Here is a 22,861-nt window from a genome sequence, read left to right as displayed (position 1 = left end):
CAGAATTGAAGGAAACTATATTCCCTTTATCATATAGTTGACTGATGCTCAGTAAGTTATGTTTGAGACCATCAACTAATGCAACTTCATCAATGATGACATTCCTTGTTGAAATCAAGCCATATCCCATTGTAAACCCTTTGCTGTCATCTCCAAAGGTTATGCTAGGGCCAGCTCTTTCCTTAAACTCTGTGAGCAGGGAGAAATCTCCTGTCATGTGTCTTGAACAGCCACTGTCCAAGTACCATAGATTTCTTCTATTTCCCTGCACACCATAAAATCAATCAATTTGATTTTGGTACCCAAGTTTCCTTGGGTCCATTCTTGTTAGCCTTTCTCCTAGACTTCATTCCTCCTGCATCTCTAGACTTAGGTAACTTTGAGTCAACCTTGGTCTTAGATGTAGTTGGTTGAGGTGTAGGGTTAGTCACAGAATCATTTAGCACATTTGGAATATGATAAGGCATGGATTGTGCATACATGTTATTCCACATAGGCATATTGTATGGCATTTGAGGCATACTAAATGCAGCAAGATAAGGATTGTTAAAATATGGCATGTTTGCAAAATGTGCATAAGGATTCTGTTGAGACATAGTAGGCATAGCATGTAGAGATGATGCAGACATGTTAGGCATGGAAGAGGGTACAGTTATGGGGGTTTTCTTAATAGATTTGCAATTAGCAGATAGATGATTAACACTACTACAATGCACACAGCTTTTTCTAGGAGCATACCTATCAGGTGTGTAATTGTTATGTTTGTTAACACCTACCTTCCCATTTCTGTTAGATTTTCTTTTAGTTTCCTTTTTATCCTCAACCATCTTGAGCCTATTATTTAACTGTTCTAAGGTCATGTGCCCTATATTCACCTTACTGACATCTTTGGATGTGCTTGCTTCTTCTTTAACAAAGTTCTTGGAAGTTGAACCAAACTTTTTGTTGAGTTTCTTTAGATTTTCACTAATAGAAACATCTGCCTGTTTTAATTGAGGAACCTTCAACGGATGCTCATTTTCTTCCTTCAACGGATAACCTTCATCATCCGTTGATTCCACATCCGTTGACAGCCCATCAATTAATTCCAGTTTCTTTTTGTTTTTATCCCAGGCAGTTTCACAGAATGATTCAATTCCTTGGACCTTGGCAATTTGAGCACTAACATCCCTAGATGTTTTCCAGGCTTTAATCACCTCTTGCTCTCTCTTTAATTGATTAGAAAGTATTTCTACTTTCTTAATAGATTCAGCTAGTTCATTCTCAACAGATATACAATGCAGCTTGGTTCTCTTTAGGTCAATCAACTTATCTTCTAACATAGCATTTCTATTACTTAAAAACAGATTGTTCTCTTTAATCCTATTATTTTCTTTAGCAAGAGATTTAAGAGACACACGCAAATGATACAATTCAGTAGACATGTCATTAAAAGCATCATTGCACTCTTCTTTAGTAAGTTGTGTTACATCAGTAGTGATTACCTGAGTTGTTACCTGATTGCTTGATGAACTAACTTCATTTTCCTCAGAATCAGCCATGAGAGCTAAGTTGACATACTCCACATCTTCATTCTCTTCCTCTCCATCAGCTGCCCAATCTTTTTCTTGAGTACTGAAAGCCCTTTCCTTTTGCTTGAGCAGATCAAAATATTTCTTCTTGTAATCTACTTGGTCAAATTTCTTCTTTTCAGAGGTTGGCTTTCTGCACTCACTTGCAAAGTGTCCACTTATACCACAATTGAAACACTTGAACTTTGATTTGTCCACCATGTTCTTATGAGGTTTAGTGGCTCTAGTGTTTTTCTTAAACTTCATCTTTGCAAATCTTCTGGACAGAAATGCAAGATGCTCATGAACACTATCAGAGTCATCTTGACTGGAGTTGTCTTCATTCTCAGCAACTTGCTCTTTTCCTTTGCTTGATTCCTGATATCTTGTACCATCTTTGGAGTTTGATGTAGATCTCACAGTTTCTTGTCTGCATTCCCTCTCATTTTCAGCTACCAATGCAACTGAACTTCCTTTCTTTCTCCCCTTCTCCAATACCTCATCCTGTTCCAATTCTAGTTCATAAGTCTTCAAGATTCCATGTAATCTTTCAAGAGTGAAGTCCTTATAATCCTGAGAGTTTCTTAAGGAGACAGTCATGGGTTTCCATTCCTTTGGCAAGGATCTTAAGAATTTAAGATTTGAATCCTTCACCTGGTACACTCTACCATACAGCTTCAATCCATTCAACAGCTTTTGGAATCTGTTAAATGTGTCATTTAAAGATTCATTTTCTTCAAAATGAAAATACTCATACTGTTGAATGAGAAGCTGCATCTTGTTCTCTTTTACTTGTTCTGTACCTTCACACAGCAGCTGAACTGTGTCCCAAACCTCTTTGGCAGTTGAGCAATTTATCACATTATCAAACATATCCTTGTCAAGACCATTAAACAAAATGTTCATAGCCTTCTTATCCTTGTGGACTTCTTCTGTGTCTTCCATTGTCCATTCTGCTCTAGGTTTTGGAATGGATTGACCAACAGCAATTGTGGCCGTAGCAACTGTGGCTACTTTATGGGGAATGTGAGGACCATTCTCAATACAGTTTACATAACCTTCATCTTGGGAGAGTAGATGAAGGTGCATTTTCACCTTCCAGTGGTGATAACTGTCTCTGTCAAGAACTGGGATTTTTACTCCAATATCCTTCTTACTCATCTTTGTTAGATTCCAAGATCTTTAAACTCTTTGTTTGTCAAGAGCCTGCTCTGATACCAATTGTTATTTCTAGAGAACTAACAATGAGATTTACAGAAGGGGGGTTGAATGTAAATCTCAAAACTTTTTCAAGTTTTGAGCAGTTTATAAAGACTGTGTGTTCAAGATGAACAAGTGTGTGAATTGCTTTAAGCTGATACAGACAGATATATATTCAAACACAAATGTAAAGAACACAATAAACCTTTAAAAACTTTTCTGGTGGATTTGTTGTTCCACCAGAGATGGTATTTCAGAAATTTTGTGATCTAAGAATTTGATCACAGCTGCATCCTAGTACAAACTAGATAATTTTTCTCTCAAGATTTTTCTAAACAGCTCTGGAAAAATTCTTCTCTAATTACTAGCTACTACTTGGTTTATATATTACCAAGTTTACAAGTGAAGACAAGGATATAATAAAATAATAAAGTAAGATCTCCACTTGTTTCTTCTCCAGTTCACTCCAGTACTTTGTTGACTTAATGTCTCTTTATACTAGAGTAGAACGGCTGCTTTTTCTGATGTTCCTGAAATTAGGCTGCCACATTTCAGTTATCTCTGTTCACCCACGTGCCTCTGTTTGTAGGTACAACTACCACTTATCAACGGTTAATCAACAGAACATCCGTTGAAGCTTTCATCCGTTGATGCACTCATCCGTTGAAGGATGTTATCCGTTGAAGCTTTAGAGACATCCGTTGAAGCTTAGCTTCTCATCCGTTGAAGGTCTTTAAGTCATCCGTTGATACCACTTCATTTATACAAAATTACAAGGCATGAAATATTTACAATTGGCCTTCCTATCTGCATATCTTCTAGTAGTCAACATGACTCATAGTTTCTCTCAACTTCTAAGAATTACATCTTAAATACAGAGACTGAAATATGCTACAACACTAAACTTATTTCTAAGTAAAGCTACACCATCAACGGATAGCCAAAGTGGTCTTATCCGTTGAGGCTACAGACACTGAATATCTACTTAAGTGTTTTGTTAAACATATCATCAAACTAATGCACATATATTCCTAACATCTTCAGTATTTAGATTTTCAATACTATCAGAACTTGGCTTATCAGAACTTGACGAATCAGAACTTGAAGAGCCAGATGCATGTTCGAATGTTTCTTGAGATGTGGTAGGATTTTGAGTATGCTCCCCCTGCATAGGAGCATCTTCATTTAACGTAGTCACCACAGTTTCAATAACATCAGAGTTTAATCCATCAGAGTTTGCAGTATCAGGACTTAGACTGTCAGGATTTTCAGTATCAGAATATGAGTCTTCATTTTCAAATCTCAGCTGATCATGGTCAACGAAATCTTTAAGACCAGTGATCTTCTTGTCATCAAAAGAGACATTGATAGATTCCATGACCACTTTTGTTCTCAAATTATAGACTCTGAAGGCTTTTGTGGAAAGTGGATATCCAACAAAGACTCCTTCATCAGCTTTTAGATCAAACTTTGATAGCTGTTCAGGATGAGTCTTGAGAACAAAACACTTGCATCCAAATACATGAAAATATTTCAGATTTGGCTTCTTTTTCTTCACCATCTCATATGGTGTTTTTCCATGCTTGTTAATGAGTGTTACATTCTGAGTAAAACAAGCAGTCTGCACAGCTTCAGCCCAGAAATAGGTTGGAAGCTTTGCTTCTTCAAGCATTGTACGTGCAGCTTCAACGAGAGTTCTATTCTTCCTTTCAACAACTCCATTTTGCTGTGGAGTTCCAGGAGCAGAAAATTCCTGCTTTATTCCATGGCTTTTGCAGAACTCTTCCATTATCAAATTCTTGAACTCAGTGCCATTATCACTCCTTAAAATTTTCACAGAATCTTTGACCATTTTATCCAGCTGTTTGACATGATCAATCAAGATATATGCAGTTTCACTTTTTGTGTGCAAGAAATACACCCATGTGTATCTGGTGAACTCATCCACTATGACCAACGCATACTTCTTCTTTGCAATAGACATGACATTTACTGGACCAAATAGATCAACATGTATAAGATGATAAGGCTCAAGAATTGATGATTCAGTCTTGCTCTTGAATGAAGATTTTCTTTGTTTGGATTTCTGACATGAATCACAAAGACCATCAGGAGCAAATACTGTGTTTGGCAATCCTCTCACAAGATCTTTCTTGACAAGTTCATTTATATTGTTGAAATTTAAATGAGAGAGTTTCTTATGCCAATTCCAGCTTTCTTCAATTGATGCTCTACTTAACAGACAGATTGCAGAGCCATCAGTACTTGTTGAAAGCTTAGCTTCATAAATGTTACCACGTCTGTATCCTTTCAGAATAACTTTGCCTTTAGATTTACTCACAACTTCACAGTGTTCTTCAAAGAAATCAACATGATAACCTCTGTCACAGATTTGACTTATACTCAGTAGGTTGTGTTTAAGTCCTGAGACCAGAGCTACTTCTTTAATGATGACATTCCCAAGATTGATATTGTCATATCCCAATGTTTTTCCAATGTTGCCATCTCCATAAGAAACACTTGGGCCAGCTTTCTCCACAAAGTCTGATAGCAGGGCCTTATTTCCAGTCATATGACCTGAACATCCACTGTCCAGAACTAGAATATTTTTCCTGTTGCCCTGCAATCACAAAGACCACTAATTATTAGTTTTAAGGACCCAGACTTGCTTGGATCCTTTGGCCTTATTAAGTTTGTTAACATTTGCAGCGGATTTAGCATCAGAGTTTATGTTAATATTTTTCTTATCAGAATTTACATTATTAGACTTTGAATCAGAATTTACACTAGAAGGAACAATGGAAACTTTCTTCAAAGAAGGTTTTATTTGATAATAATCATAGTACAAACTATGATATTCCTTACAAGTATAAATGGAATGCCATAAACTACCACAATGAAAACAAGGATTTTGTGGTTTGTATCTAACTAACTGACTCTTAACTCCTGATTTTGAAGGTAAGGAGTTAATATTCTTATTTTTCCTGCAAAAAGAAGCCAGATGGTTAGAACTTCCACAGTTATGACATGTTTTCCTAGGAGCATCAGGAACAGGTTTATAATCATTGCTTTTATTCACACCTTCCTTTCCATTCCTATTTTTCCTAGGTGATTTTACCTTGTTTGCATTCTTGACATCTTTCAGCTTATGCTTAAGCTGCTTCTTTGTCATTAAGCCTATGTTTACTTCAGCTGTCTTTTCCTATTTTAGTTTGTCAGAAGTTAATTCCTCTTTAACTTCTGATTTCTCATTATCAGACTTTACAGTTACAAACTTAACAGGTTTTAACTTTGGCTTTTGCTTAACAACAGGCTTAATTTCTTCAGTTCCTTTGTCATTCTTATTATCTCCATAACCTAAGCCCTCTTTCCAATTTTCACTACTTAGCAAATTTTGAGTTGTTCTGCCAGAGTTAGTCCAAGTCCTGATTATCTCTCTTTCCTTTTCTAACTCAGTTTTTATAGATTCATTCATTTTTAGCACTTCATCCCTAACATAAAAAGCATCATCTCTATCCTTCTGAGTTTGATGGAATATAACTAACTCTTTTTCTAAGAAATCATTTCTTTTCTTAAAAGCAAGATTTTCAGAAGTTAATCTTTCACATGTTAAGGTTTGATCTCTATAACTAACAAACATGGTTTTAAGATATCTTCTCAACTCATTAATATCATCAGTATGAAAAGCATAAGTAGTCTGAGGTACCTTTGTTTCAGCAGCTTCAGAACTGCTCTCAGCACTTTCTTTATCAGCATTTGCCATCAATGCATAGTTTTCCTCACTTTCAGAGTCTGAAGTGTCTGTCCAGCTTTTCTGCTTTGTGACAAGAGCCTTGCCTCTGTCACCCTTTACCTTCTTGCAGTCAGGAGATATGTGGCCTTTCTCACCACAGTTATAGCATTTAACATTGGTGTAATCTCCTCTGTTAGACTTTCCTCCTCTGCCTTCAGATCTTCTAAAATTCTTCTTATCAGAACTTATGCTTTTTCTGGAAAACTTCTTTCCCTTCCTGAACTTCCTGTATGCAATCTTGGTGATTCCTTTCACCATAAGAGCACACAGCTTCATCATCTCCTCATCAGCATCGGTCTTTGGCAAGCTTTCAGAATCTGAGTCATCATCACTCTCAGAACTTGATGACTCAGTATCAGAATTTATGAAAAGAGCTTTACCCTTGTCTTTCTTTGAGGAAGCTGCCTTTGGGAATTCTTCTTCAGCCTTAAGAGCGACTGTCCTTGACTTTCCTCCTTTCCTCTTGCTTCTTTGTTCCATCTCCAGCTCATGAGTCTTGAGCATTCCATAAATTTCGTCAAGAGTTGTTTCATCAAGATTGTAGTTGTCTCTTATTGTCGTTGCCTTCAAATCCCAGCATTCAGGAAGAGCTAACAGGAACTTAAGGTTTGAATCTTCAAGATCATACTCTTTATCAACCAATGACAAATCATTCAAAAGTTTGACAAATCTATCATATAAATCATTCAATGACTCATTAGTCTTTGAGTCAAAGTGTTCATACTCTTGAGTGAGTATTGTCTTCCTGTTCTTCTTAATTGTGTCAGTTCCCTGACACCTTGTTTCCAGAGCATCCCATATCTCCTTAGCAGTCTTGCAGTTGATTACCCTGTTTGACATTACATTATCAATGGCACTATGCAGTAAGTGTCGTACCTTAGTATCCTTAGCAATTGATGCTATGTCTTCAGCAGTATAATCACTCTTCTCCTTTGGTACGGTCATTGCTGCTTCACCTGCAACTGCAACAGCAAGTTTGGTTGGTTTGTGAGGACCTTCCTTGATTCTATCCAGGTATTCTGGATCTGTTGCTTCCAGGAACATGGTCATCCTTACCTTCCATATGGGATATTCAGATGGTCTCAGTATGGGGACTCTGATGGTCTCATACCGACTCTGAATTAGTGTCTTCGGTGGTTCCTCAGTTGTGGTAGGCTTAGTTGGAGTTTCTGTGTCCGACATGATTGTCTTTGGATCTTTAACTATATGTAAGTTAACAGATAGGCTCTGATACCAATTGTTAGGTCACACACACACTGTAGAGGGGGTGAATACAGTGTATAGTACACTCAAATCGAACTTTAAGAACTTAAGTAACAGAAAACAAACTTTATTGAAATAATAAACTCTGTTATAGTATGGAACTGTTACCTCTCAGTGATGAATAAATATCACGAGAGCTGCTAGGGTTATAAAGAATAATAACTTCGATAATGATAACACTTATAGTGTAAACCCTATGCCTGTGTTTATATACTACACAGTTACAAGATAATCGCTAATTGATATAGAATATAATTCTGCTTCCTAAAATATATCAATCAGATATCTTTTCTTCCAAGTATTCCATTCTTCACGGAATTCCTTCTTCATGCATATCTCTTCTTATGTTTATCTCGATCTTCTTTCCTTTAATCAGCTACTGTCCTTATCTGATTATCCTTCAACACTTAAGTTCTGATATCTATCTTCTGATGATTATCTCCTGATAATATAAGTACTGATATCCTTAAGTCCTGACTTCCAGTATAAGTACTGATCAACAGTTAAGTACTGATTTATCCTGTTCACGTAAGATCTGAAAGTTAAACATAAAACATATTAGCCATGACATTATCAAATATATCTAACATAATTGCTGTATTTAATACTAAGGAACGTGAGCTTCAAGGCTCAATTTTGACTGCTCTTGTGTTTCGTGACTCAATCTGCCTTAACAAGATGCCTACGTACCTTGCTGATTGCCAAGGATCAAGTCAAAAAACGTAGTTCTGATCTGTGGGGTGAGGCCCCTTATATAGATGTTGGGAGTCCTTGAATTGGACTTGGTATAGGAGACTTGGTGGGCAAGTCTCATAATTAGAATGGACTTCGGAGTCCTAGATAGTAGGAAACTGATTCCTTATCCTTTTAGGTCCCCTTGAGGCCAATCTACAAGGATTTATATCCCCACTAGGACTTATCTTAATAGCTGTTTTTCTCCCTTATTTATTAATTACGAAATTAATAAATAATCAGGGTTTTTGGGCCTTCTTTGTCCCATAATCTGGACCATCAGGCCTGATCAACATGTTAACATTTCTGGTCTGAATGTCATAAATCTTCTTATTGGGCCTTGGAGCCCAAACTGTAATAACTAATTATATAATCAGGATTTATTTATCCCTATCATTTGCCCCCCAACTTTTGAGAAACCGTATAAGATTTCGCGAAAGTTAAGTTCATTTATTCCCTTACTGGGTATCATTTTGCGTAAAGTGTGGAGCGACCTACACGTTTACAACGATTTACTTTTATTCCCTTTATTCAGGAATTATCTTGATTTTCAGGAATTTTTCCCTTGACTCCGAGATTTTTTCTTAATTTTCTGGATTTTTCCCTTAATTTCTGGAATTTATCCTTATTTTTCTGGGATTTTTCAGATTTTCAGCCCTTTTTCGACCAGGATCCTAGTCGAAATTTCGACCTGGATCCTAGTCGAAATATGGGTCAGCCTTGCAATCCTGGTCGAAGGAGTTCGACTAGGATCCACGACCTGGAATTCGACCAGGATCCTAGTCGAACTTTCGACCTGGATCTAGGTCGAAAACTTACCCCTTTTTTCAATTCCTGGTCTTGAACTTTTCGACTAGGATTTCGACCAGGATTCTAGTCGATGTTTCGACCTGAATCCTGTTCGAAAATTCTCTGAGATCGACTAGAATCCTGTTAAAAAAATTTCTGTTTCTCATGCTTCCTGGTCGAAGGATTTCGACTAGGATTCACGACCTGGTTTTCGACCTGGATCCTAGTCGATTTTCGACCTGGGTTTTAGTCTAGGTTTTAAACCCCATTCTTAAAAAATGCTTGGTTCATTTCGACCTCATTCCTGGTCGAAGCTTCGACCTCTATCCAATCCTGTTATTCCCGTTGTTTTTGTGTGTCTAGTCGAAAAATTTCGGGCAGGATTCACGACCTGGAATTCGACCTGAATCCTGGTCTTTTTTACCCGTTATTTTCGGGTGCCTGCTCGAAAGATTTTGGGCAGGATTCACGACCTGGAGTTCGACCTGAATTCTGGTCTTTTTTACCCATTATTTTTGGGTGCCTGCTCGAGAGATTTCGGGCAGGATTCACGACCTGGAGTTCGACCTGAATTCTGGTTTTCCACTAGCTAACTTCATTGGGCCTTACAACTTTTAGGGCTACAATTTAGGTTATTGCATTTTCCAAATTCTAATTGGATTTGGGCCTAGCCTTCTTTATTAGGACTTATTTTACTGGGCCACTTTATTGGGCCTTATTTTACTGGGCCTCTTTATTGGGCCTTTAATCTTATTGGGCCTCTTTATTGGGCCTTATTTTACTGGGCCTCTTTATTGGGCCTTTAATCATATTGGGCCTCTTTATTTGGCCTTAAATCTCACTGGGCCTCTTTATTGATTTGGAATTCTCTAGAATTCCTTGGAATATTCTTTTTTCTGGGCTTTTTTTTCTTTGGGCCTCTATCCTTAATGGGCTTTTGCCCCTTCAACTTCCCTTTTCCTCTTATATAAAGGAGTGAGGAGAGGCTACTACTGCTCACTTTTTCATTTCTAAGTTTTTCTTCTTTCTCCTCCTGCTAAGATTCACAGAGCAATAACAGCAAGTCGGAGCTCAAAGCCTTTTCTTAGGAGCGCTTCTTCAGGTAAAATCCCTCCATTTACTTCTTGTGTCTATTTTTCCATTGTGTGCCCTTTTAAGATAACCTGTCTATGTGCCCTTTTTTCAGATGGCTGACAAGAAAATGACTCGCTTGGCCAAGATGAACGTGGCTAGAAAGTCCAATGAATTTCCTATTCGATCGAGGTACACTTCCTTAATCGACATGATCAACACTCGAGGGGACGAGTACCCGTCTGACGCGTATCTGGACGCGCACGACCATATTAGTGCTTTGCGGGATCCCAAGGAGCTGGAAAAGTTGAGCAGCTGCTTCAAAATCAAGGAGCCTTTCAAGCTGGTTCTTGCAGGTCCGGCCGATAGGGCTTGCCAGTGGAAGAAGGACGCATTATGCGTCTATAGGGATACTCTAAGGGCAGGTATCAGACTCCCTTTTCATCCATTCATTCCTCTTTTACTGGCTGATGTGGGCATCAGCCCTTGCCAACTCCCCCCTAATTCTTGGAGGCTTATTCTGTGCTATCTGTCACAATGTGCCAAGCACAATGTCCCCACTTCCGTTGCCGTTTTCAGAAAGATTTTCCAGTTCAAAAACAGCCCTGACAAAAGTCCGGGTTGGGTTTCTCTAAACCAGCGCCCTACTATTCCCCACATTGTGAACGGGAAGTCCATCCCTGACAACAACTTGGGGTGGAAGAAAGATTTTTTGTTCGTCATTTGGGAGGGTGGAGATTGGGGCACCCTATTTCGATCGTCCTTTGGGCTTGCCGTCGATGGGAGACCAAATGATATAACTTTGTCTGAAGAGGAGGCTAGAGCTTTCAACCTCCTTACGCAAGATAATGGGACTTCCCATTCTTGGGACCTTATCCAGGAGACCGTTCTGGTAGAACGCGGCCTTTCTCCCATCCCTAAGAAAAGTAAGTTTCCTTCCTTATATCTCTTTTTTATTTCCTTCATTTTCTATTCAGCTGATTATTCAACTTACTTATCTCACTTGTTGTAGTGGCTCAGAAGATTGAGGAGGCTACCAAGCCTAAAGACCTGGAGACAACCAGGATGAAGCGGGCTGGAAAGGTCTTTAAAGACCCGCGCCTTGGTGATCACTTCCCTGAGTTCCTCCTCCAAGCAATGGAACCAGGCGAGGAAGGCCCCAGCCAGGTTTTGCGCACCAAGCAGAGGCCAGGGGCCTATTTTCAACCTGCTTGGGGGATCCGGGGCAAGGATTCAATCGTTGGCAGCACGGCGATTGCCAAGGAATGGTCTAAGCATTCCATCTCCCCGGTGGACTATCAAGACTTTGTCCTTCAACAGGACTTAGAGGGGAACGAGCTTTTCGGAGCCCAGGCTTTAGCGACGGTACGTCCTTTTCTTATGCCCTTCATACTTGCCATTTTACGTTTTTTTTCTCATACTTTTGCTGCTTCTCTTGTAGGCTAACGCCCACTTCCAAGGGGCGATTCACCAAGCCAAGGGATCAAAGACGGCCCTTCAGGGAGCCCAGGCCACAAGAGGAAAGAACTCGAGTCCAGCTCTGGGGAGGAGGAGACTTCTTCCGAAGAAGATTCTGAGCCTGCTGTGAAGAAGGTCAGGGTGGAAAAGCCTCCAAGGGCTGCGCCTCAGAATCTAGTGTCTCCCGCATCATCCAAAGCATCCGAAGGCGGTTCTGATGGAACCTCTACGGGGACTTCTGACGGGACGACTGAGACGTCCGAGGAGACTTCGGATAGTGGTTCGGAAGAATCCCAGCCTTCCGAGGCCTAAGGTTTTTTTTATATATATATCTTCTTTTTAGACAATATGTGAACTTTGTTTATGTCAGAACTTGTTACCCTTCGGGGTTATTTCATATGCTGCTTTCCTTACTTGCCTCTTTCTACTTTATCTTTCCAATACTTAATATGCATTTGAACTTTAAACATCCTTAGGTTGAAATAACTTCAAACTCTTTAATATGAAGTTTGGTTTTCCAAAACCTTACATAGCATGGGTTCGACCCTAATCAATAATAACTAGACAATGTAAATTCTACTGGAATATAAAATCCTACGCAAGCAAAGCTTCAAGGTTCTTTTAAACCTACTTGTCATAATGACAAGTGAGAATCGTACTTTGACTATCTTACACGTAGTAAACCTTCAGGTTTTGTGCATGCCAGGTTCTCGGGACTTTAAAACCATCCATAGTCTCCAGCTTGTAGGTTCCTCTACCCTGAACGCTCTTGACTCTGTACGGCCCTTCCCAATTTGGGGCAAGTTTCCCTTTCTTTCCTACACCAGAAGCTTCCACTTTCCTTAACACCAAATCTCCTTGCTTGAAGAATCTTTCTTTAACCCTTAGGTTGTAATAAAATGAAGCTTTTTTCTGGTATTCCACTATCTTTGCATGTGCCTCATCTCGCACTTCATCGATTAGATCCAGGGCTAACCTCTGCCCTTCTTCATTTTCTTCTGCATTGAAAGCCTGAATCCTTGGAGAGGAATGTGATATCTCCACGGGAACTACTGCTTCTGCCCCATATGCCAACATGAAGGGAGTTGCTCCTGTCGTGACTTTACAGGTAGTCCTATAGGCCCATAATATGGGAAGTATCTCATCCACCCAATTATTTCTTGACTTCTCGATCCTCTTTTTTAGTCCATCCAGGATTATTCGATTTGCTACTTCCGCTTGCCTATTGGCTTGTGGGTGAGCCACAGAGGTGAACCGTAACTCAATTTCATTTTCTTCACAATACTTCTTGAATTCCTCGTTGTTGAATTGTGTTCCATTGTCAGTGACGAGGATACGGGGAATTCCATATCGGCACATAATGTTTTCCCACAGGAATTGTGCAACCTGCTTAGTTGTGATCTTGGCCAAGGATTTGGCTTCAATCCTGTTGGTGAAATAATCAATGGCTACAATCAGAAACTTCCTTTGTGCCGTGGCCATAGGGAAAGGCCCTAGAATATCCATCCCCCACATAGCAAAGGGAATGGGCGAGTTGATAGAGGTCAGCATCTCGGGGGGTTGTCTAACAACTGGTGCATGCTTCTGACAGCGATCACACTTCTTCACATATTCTTTGGCATCAGCCATCATTTCTGGCCAATAGAAGCCTAAACGGGTTATCTTATGGGCCAAGGCCCTGCCCCCCAAGTGTTGTCCACAAATACCTTCATGCACTTCTTCAAGAGCCAAGCGTGCCTCATCGGGCCTGAGACACCTCAAGTAGGGAACCACAAAAGATCTTTTGTACAAAATCCCATCGATAAAAGAGTACCTTAGTGCTCGAACAGCTAACTTTCGTGCTTCGGTTGCATCGCCTGGCAACCAACCGATTTGAATGTGAGCCTTAATAGGATCAATCCATGACGTCCCCGGGCCTATAGAAGCCACAAGCTTAACATCTATGCTTCTTGTCTTCAAAACACGGAAGTACACACTTCCTAAACTTTCTTCTATCTCAGATGAAGCAAACTTTGATAACGCATCTGCCTTAGCATTTTCTTTCCTTGGAATGTGCTCAACATGGCATTAATTAAATTGGGTCATCACAGCCCTTACTAGGCGGACATACTTAGCCATCGTATCATCCCTTGCCTTAAATTCTCCTTTTACCTGGGATATGATCAGCTTCGAGTCCCCACGGACCTTTAAGTTTTTGACTCTATGTGTTCCAGCTAGGCCAAGGCCGGCTATCAGGGCTTCATATTCTGCCTCATTGTTTGTGGTTGGGAAGTCTAGCTTCATAGCATACTCAATTAAGAACCCATCAGGGCTTTGCAAAACTCCACTGGAGTTTCTTTTTGATGCTCCATTAAAATAGAGAACCCAATATTCTTTCTCCTTGTCATCCTTCTCTTTGTCCCCATTATCGACTCCCTTGTCTTGTGGTGCGGTATCTCCCTGCCCCCCGACTTCTTGGTTGGGTATGGTACACTCCACCACGAAGTAGCCTGGGCTTTTATTGTCGTTCGCGGCTTATACTTGAGATCGAACTCTCCTAGATCTATTGCCCACTTAATCAATCTCCCACTTGCCTTGGGACTGTGAATGATATTTCTCAGTGGCTGATTTATTAGCACCTCAATCTGATGAGCCTGAAAGTAAGGACGCAGCTTTCTCGAAGCCATTACCAATGCTAGAGCAAATTTCTCAATAGTTGAATAATTCAATTCAGCACCATGCAGAATTTTGCTGACATAGTATACGGGTTTCTGGACTTTCAGTTCCTCCTTAACCAATACTGCACTCAAGGCACTCTCTGAAACAGCCAAGTACAAGAATAAAACTTCACTCAAAACTGGCTTGGCCAATAACGGGGCCTGCGCTATATATTGCTTCAATTCTTCGAAAGCCTTCTGGTTTTCTTTGCTCCATACAAAGTCCTTAATATTTTTTAATGACTTAAAGAATGATAGGCACTTGTATCCTGACTTGGAGATGAATCGTCCCAGCGCAGCAACCCTTCTGTGAGCTTCTGAACATCCTTAACAGTTTTTGGTGGTTCCATGTCCAGGATTGCCTTTATTTTATCGGGGTTAGCCTCAATTCCTCTCTTTGAGACCATCAATCCCAAGAATTTTCCAGATCCTACTCCGAAAGCACACTTCGTAGGATTCAACATGATCATGTGGTACCTCAGGACCTCAAAAGCTTCCCTCAAATGGGTTATATGATCAGTCTTTACTAGACTCTTGACTAACATGTCATCAACATAGACTTCCATAGTCTTACCAATAAGATCCTTAAAAATTTTATTTACCAACCTTTGATAGGTGGCTCCTGCATTCTTAAGACCAAACGCCATAACAAGATAACAATAAACATCAAAGTCAGTGATAAATGATACCTTTGGAATGTCATCCTTGTGCATCTTAATCTGATTATATCCGCTAAATCCATCCATGAAACTCAGCATCTCATGCCCAGCAGTGGCATCAATCAAAGTATCAATCCTTGGCAATGGAAAACAGTCTTTAGGGCATGCATCATTCAGGTCAGTGAAGTCTATACACATCCTCCACTTCCCATTAGCTTTCTTCACCATTACAGGGTTTGCTAAACATTCCGGAAATTGAATCTCCTCAATGAAACCAGCCTCTAAGAGCTTTTCTACTTCCTGTTTTATAGCATCTTATCTTTCGGGGGCAAAATTTCTTTTCTTTTGTTTCACTGTCTTCCTGCTTGGATCCACGTTTAACTTATAAGTAATCAGCTTCGGGTCTATGCCTGGCATATCAGCTGCAGACCATGCAAACACATCGCTATTTTCTTGCAAAAATTTCACCAACTTCCCTCTAAGGGGCTCCTCTAATATGGCTCCAATGAAAGTCATCCTCTCAGGATTCTCGAGGTCTAAAGGAATCGAAACCAAGTCTTCTGCTGGCTTTCCTCTCTTCTCATCATTTTCTCGGACATCCATATCTTCAATAGGAAGAACCTGCCCCCCGACTCCATGTGCCCTCAAAGAGGCCACATAACAGCTTCTTGCCATTTTTTGATCTCCTCTTTCTTCTCCAATCCCATCTCGAGTCGGAAATTTCATAATTGAATGATAAGAGGAAGGGACTACCTTAAAGGCATGTATCCCTGTTCTTCCCATGATAGCGTTGTAGGTCGAACTAGCCTTCACCACCACAAAGTCCAACATCTGAGTTGCTTGCCTTGGTTCCTGTCCTATGGTTGTGGATAACTTGATTATTCCTTCTACGGGGCATTCCACTCCTGCGAATCCATATATCGGCATGTCGGTTGGGGTCAATTGGGAGTCATTATACCCCATCCTTAAAAAGGTATCATGGAGCAAAATGTCCACTGAAGCTCCATTATCCACAAGGACCCTTCTTACTGGGTTGTTCCCTATCATCGGGGTATGACCAACGGGTCGTCATGGGGAAACTTTACACCCTCCAGATCAGAATCATCAAAAGATATTGTTACTCCTGTCATAGCCCTCTTCGGGGCTTCCCCAACAATATGCATAACTTCTCGAGCATACGCTTTCCTGGAGTTCTTGGATAACCCTGCATCAGTTGGTCCTCCAAAAATTGTGTTGATCACAGGCCCATGTGGACGTTGTCCTCTGAAAATTAAATTTATCACTGGTCCCCTAGGTTGGGGATTTCGCCCCTGATCTTCTTGATCTTTCCTTCGGTTATCGAAGTTCCTTCTCACATTATTGTTTCTATCCCCTCCTTCTCCAGTATACTTGTTCAATCTTCCTTTTCGAATCAGAAACTCAATTTCGTCTTTCAATTGCCTACATTCATCGGTGTTGTTAGGTCCCAATTTGTTTGTAGAAGGGGGGTTGAATGCAAACAATACCGTTTAGTCGAATAAAATGCGGAATAAAATTGTGAAACAAAATTCAAGTTAAATAAAACTTTTATTAAACTTGAAAGGTGTTACAACTACGGTATCGGTTACAAGGGATTAATCTCAAATCAATTATTACAAATCTAGAATAAATTCGACATGAACTTTTTCTATTTTTGTAATTAAAAGATCAAATGCTAAATGCGATTTGAGATTAAGTTCTAGGGATTTTAATCCGCTAGATTGATACACAAGAACAAGAGAGTGATTTCTAGTTGATTGGATTTAACTTTACAAGCTAGAAATTGTAATCTTGAATTAGCAGATAAGATGAAATATTTGGCTGCTTGTTCTCTTTTTGTTCTTGGCTTCTGTTTGATTGCTCTATGTATGTGTGTTGTGAATGAATTGGTCTTCTGCTTGTTTTAATCACCACAGCCGAGAATAATGAACTGGTGTGACAATCATTTGTCCAATAATACTTTCGGTGTGACAATCTTTTAGAGCTAGCAAGACAATTAAAATGAACTAGCAAGACTTTCGGTATGACTATTGATTGTCATACCGATTGTCATATTAGTTCAAATGAAATTGTTTTACTGAATAAATAAGTGATTTTAATCTAAATAATAATTCTATCAAGACAATCAACTGAATTAGCATGACTTTCGGTATGACAATCAATTGTCATACCGATTGTCATACTAGTACAATCAGTTGTCTTTTTAGAATTAAAACAGATTTTAATCAATTAAAATTCTGAAAAACCTTAATATTAATTCTAAATTAATTAATCAATTTAATTCAATTAATCAATAAATTAATCCTTGCAGATATAATTTTTTTTCTTAATTAAATTATATGACTTAATTAATTAATAGAGAATTAATACTAACCCTGAGCAGCATCCATTCTTCTGACAATCTTCTGAAAGTCACTGAGACTTATGAATCAATTCCGCCACTTCAATGCTGACACTCGATGTACTGTCTGGTTCATGAGTGACTAACTTTCGTGACGTTTCTTCATGTCTTGACTTTGTTGTTCTGATTGAATCCTTGTAATAAATGATACCTTGACGAGATCTCTGTCATTTGATTAAATCCACGATCTTGATTTATATCACTGAGGCATGATCAAATTCTTGAACTTCTTCCAGTGAATCTTCAAGTCTGCAGATGAACAATGTTTCTTTATTCTTTGACAGATGTTACTTTGTGAGATCTCTCTGATGATTGATCCACTATTTACTTATTACATTCTTATTTGAGTTGAGTTAAATACTCGAATAAACGAGTAGGCTATGACATATGCCTTTCAATCTCCCCCTATTTGCTTGTTAGACAATAACAACAAATACCTAGAGGATAACTCAACTAACAAATAAGAAAAAGATATAAACATTAAGGTAAAGTAAATAGCAGAAAAGTTCTGGATTATATTTAACATTTTCCAGATTCCAAATGAAATTTACAAGTGAATACAAGATAGATGTTCCTCTAGCCTGAACATATAACTACATTAGACTATCTTGATTCATAATGCTCTAATCATATTACATTGAGTTTTGAGCTAATTGACTTCAGTTGTCTTCTCTTCTGACTTCACCTTCTTCTAAATCTTGAAGCAATTCCTTGTCAAAGACACGATCCTTTTCTGAAGTGAAGCTTGCTGGTCTGACTGGTTGAACTCCAACTGACTTCAGCTTATTCTTGAGTTGATTGTACCTTTTAACATTCTTTTCACAATAAGCTTGAATCAAGTCAGCAGCTTGAGTCTTTAACATGGATGAATATCCAGCAGTTCTCAAATGATGTTCCATCCAGACCAGATGCTTAGCTGAGTAGTCTTTAAGAGATTGTACATCTAGCTGACAGATTTGAAGACAATCAGACTTAAAGAATCTCACCTGATGAGGATTGTTGACCACTTGAGGACTAGCCCTGCTGGCAAACTCTTTAAGCCTTTCTCGAAGAACTTCATTCAATTCTGAGCTTCTTTTGACTTTGTTTAAAAGAATCCAAATCTCTGACAAAGAACGATTCTCAAATAGATGAAGTGACACCTTGAATGATCCTTCACTCTGACAATATACAAAAATGCTCATCTCATTTAGGGATCTATCAAAAGCAGCTGTGATCCTTGAGACTTCAGTCTTGATAGCATTCATGTACATGTCATTGTTAGGATTTGAGATTTCCAGCTTGTCAAGAAGATGTAAGAACTGCCTATCATTGTTAGTGCTCAGCTGAGGCATATCAAGTACTCTCCTAGCTTCATCCCATTTTTCACCAATCTTTAGTCTGACATCTCTTCTCCTTTCTTGAGCCTTAATGTCATGAAGACGTTGCTTTTGAAGAGTTTCTGTTCTTTGAATGTCTTTCCTCCTGTCAATGATCTGAGAGACCTTCTTGAGTTCAGCTTCTTTTCTTAGCATCTCTGACTGCTCTTTCTGAAATTCTTTCTCAAACATAGGATCCACTGTATCTTCCTCTTCCCAATCTTCAAAATCACTTTCCTCTTCAGCTTCAAATAACCCATCTTTATCTTCCTGAACTGGTTCAGTGGGAATGTCAAAAATGTCAAAGTCATCCTGTTCTCCACTGTAGTAGACATCATCAGCCTTTCCTTTATTTCCAGCAGAGGTATCTTTTTCCTTTCCTTTGGCACTACTCCCTTTCTTCTCCCCCTTAGTTGAGGGATCCTCTACTGACTTTCCTTTGAAACTTCCATCACCTCCAGAGCCTGATCCTCCACCAGACGGTCCTTCAAAATAAGCTCTTTGTTCTTCATTAGGGCAATGAGAATTCTTGATCATGTAATATAGGTGCTTCATCCCTTCATTGAGATGTTCCATGCCCGTCTCTATCTTTAGAAATCTTGAGGAGTCCAGTGAATGATTCATCTCAACGAGGTCTTCAAGAGAAGTCATTCTTGTATGTAGAGAGCAGAAGTTGGATATGTCATCAGCTGATAAATTTGGAGTGTCCTGAATAGAATTGAGCTTTGGTATTACAGTGGTCTTTAGATCTGAGATGTCATTCCTTATGATTGCAAGCTGATTGTTGACAGAGGTGGAAGAAGAAGACCGTTCAACCACTTGTGCTTTGAATGCTTGAGCTTCAGCTTGGCTTTTAGCAAGTTCTTCTTTTAGGGCAGCAATCTGAGCTAACAGGTTTACAGTATCAGTGTCTGTGTGTGCTCTCACCTGAATTTCACTCGTGTTTGGTTCACTCATCTCACGTGTATGTGTTTCTCTCAATATAATTGCTCGTGAGGAGTCTTCCAGTTGCTGTTCTTCTGTACCTGCATTAAAAATCACCCTAGCCTCTTCAAGAGAGGTCAGTGGTGGTGCAATGGGAATTCGCGAGTCCCGATCCTCAGTCAAACCTATCAAATCTTTTGGAATAGATGTCTGAATTGCTTCAGGGATAGATTGACCGAGTTGCCCTCCACTTTCTCCAGATAAATCTGCGAGTGGAGAATCCCATAAGGGAGCCAGAGGTGTTGGATCTGGGAGGGGAGAAAATGACTCTATTAAAGATGGCGGAGAGTCAGATTTTCCCTCTGAAGCATGTGACTGCTCTTCTGCCGTAACTATGGCAGGCACTGTAACCGACTCTACGTGCACTCCTCGCTGTGTGTCCTGAGTATGATCTGGGGAAGTGTATGGTTCCATTGTGAGTAATGGAATTGTGCTTGACTCAGTACAAGATGCCATGGCCCTATGGCGAATTTCAATAGATGCATCCTATTGAGAGAATGCCTCTAGTAACTGTTCATTGGCCATTTCAAAGTCCATGTCCTGTTGAGAGGACAAGGATGGGCTTTCAGATGCCTCAGAATATGTTCTTCTTTTCTTAGGAGGAGGCAGAGCTGAGGGTTCACTCATATTTAACAGTGTACTACTTCCTAGTAATCTCCTGGGTAACATTTTAGACAGTGGGGGAGAGGTTGAGATAGAATGAGACTCTGTGTTTGGCTCTATGACCTGGGATTGAAGCTGTGGTTCTACAACTTCATGGTCAGCCCTATCAACCACTGGGGGTCTGTCAACAGAAGTAGGAAGAGAGTGAGAGTGAGGAATTACTACCTGTAATGGAAGAGCCTGGGTGGCTTGAACCACTGGAGGTTGAGGTTGCTGTTCATGGCCGGGAAGATTAAAAATAGGTAAGGGAATATAATTGGCCATGAAAGCAGATACAAGTACTGGAACTTGCATGAATTTGAAGGTTGTGTCTTGGCGAGTGTAAATCTTTTTGCTAACTGGAGGGGGTTCGGTTACCGCAGAGTTAGCAAAAAGGGCTTTGTGTTCAGGGGTGAGTAGATGATATGCTATAAGCATGAGAAAACGAGCATAGTAACATGATACCCTACGATTTGTAGAATGATCACGTAAAGCAGAAGTTAGACGTCTCAAGAGAATGGGAAAAAGTAGTTTGCCAAAATTGATCCTTTGATTGAAAACAACCGCAAGACCAATATACTGCAGAGTGGAAGTGATGTTATGAAAATTGGATTTTGTGCAGTTGGCAAACACTTTGGAAAGTGTATCGAAGAAAATATCCCATTCAGACACCAAATTTGATTTAGAAAGTTTGGTTAAATTGATCACCCCCTGATAGTGAATAGCATTGAAAAAATTTGTGATATCATTTTCAGAGGGTAAATTACAGAAATTGTCTAGTGGAAAATTTAACGCACGATTGACGACTGTTTCATCAACTACATACTGTGTGTTTGCGACGGTGAATGAAAAAGATTTTGAATCATCGGCCACAGTAGAAGTTGTGCAAATCAGTCTAAGTAGATCGACGTTTAAAATCACATTTGATTTAATAGCAGAGCTAACAATCGAATGGTCATTTAAAAATCTAATCCATGGCTTAAATTTTTCAACATCACATTTTTCCGGATTAAAATAACCAACCTGATTATGCGCGACAATTTGGAAATTGAGAGCCATTTAAAATAATAAAAAGACACACGCTTTTCAGAATTTTAAGAATAATATTAAGAAAATTCGAATTAATTAAATTAATTTAATAATTCGAATTAAATTAATTATAATCGAAAAATTTAGACAGAAATGTATCTCGTTAAAATTCCTAACTCACAAACACAGTTTTGACAAACCAAAAGACACAAATCAGAAATTGAAAATAAAAATAAAAAGTTCAAAATCAACAAACACAAATTGAATTTGAAGGGGCAAACTGATTTTTGTTTGATTTTGTTTTTATTTAAGAAAAATCCAACAGCACCTCTGTATATATATACTTGTATGTATATATCACAAAGTGATGATTTTGTGTGCTGAGTAAAAACTCGAGCAAGGAAGAAACAAAACAGATTTGAGTTCGAAGAGAGAGAAGAGAGAAAACTGAAGAAACTGTTCGAATTTTTGAAAGAAAAGATGAACTGCTGAAAATGGTTTTAAAAACACACAAACACACGCCTTTATATTACAGCTGGTATGACAATCCGGGATTGTCATACCGATTGTCATACCAGGCAAAAAGAAGGAAAAGAAATAACAGAATAAATATTAAAATTATAACTGGTATGACAATCTGATAGTCATACCGATTGTCATACCGATTGTCATACCAGTATAATAATAAAATGAAAATAATTATATATATGGTTTATAACTGGCAAGACAATCCAATAGTCATACCGATTGTCTTGCTAGTATAAAACTATACTGAAGAACATAATTAACATAATTTACACTGAAATGACTTTCAGCAAGACAATTTCAATTGTCTTGCCGATTGTCATACCAGCAATAAACACAGAAACACACACAAATATAAATTTATAAATACTTATATAACTTAGTAAAAATATCAGAAAATATTTACAAAAACAAAAACAATATTTCAGAATTAATTATTTTTATTCCAAAAATAGATTTCTGTTGAATTTTAGCAAATAAAATTCATAGAAAAATATTTTTAGAGGAAATAAAATATTCTGAGATATTTTAAATTAACAAGAAGGAAAATAAAAATAGATAAGATAATATATATTACATAGAAATAAGCAAGAGATATGATAAAAATGATAAAATAAATTTGCAAATGAATTTTTCATTTATGATAAATTCATTTGTAAATTCATTCAAGAACAGATTCCAGATATTAACTAA

Source organism: Apium graveolens, chromosome 4, assembly GCF_009905375.1.
Source record: "Apium graveolens cultivar Ventura chromosome 4, ASM990537v1, whole genome shotgun sequence".
NCBI lineage: Eukaryota > Viridiplantae > Streptophyta > Magnoliopsida > Apiales > Apiaceae > Apium > Apium graveolens.
Note: the sequence above shows the minus strand (reverse complement) of the source record.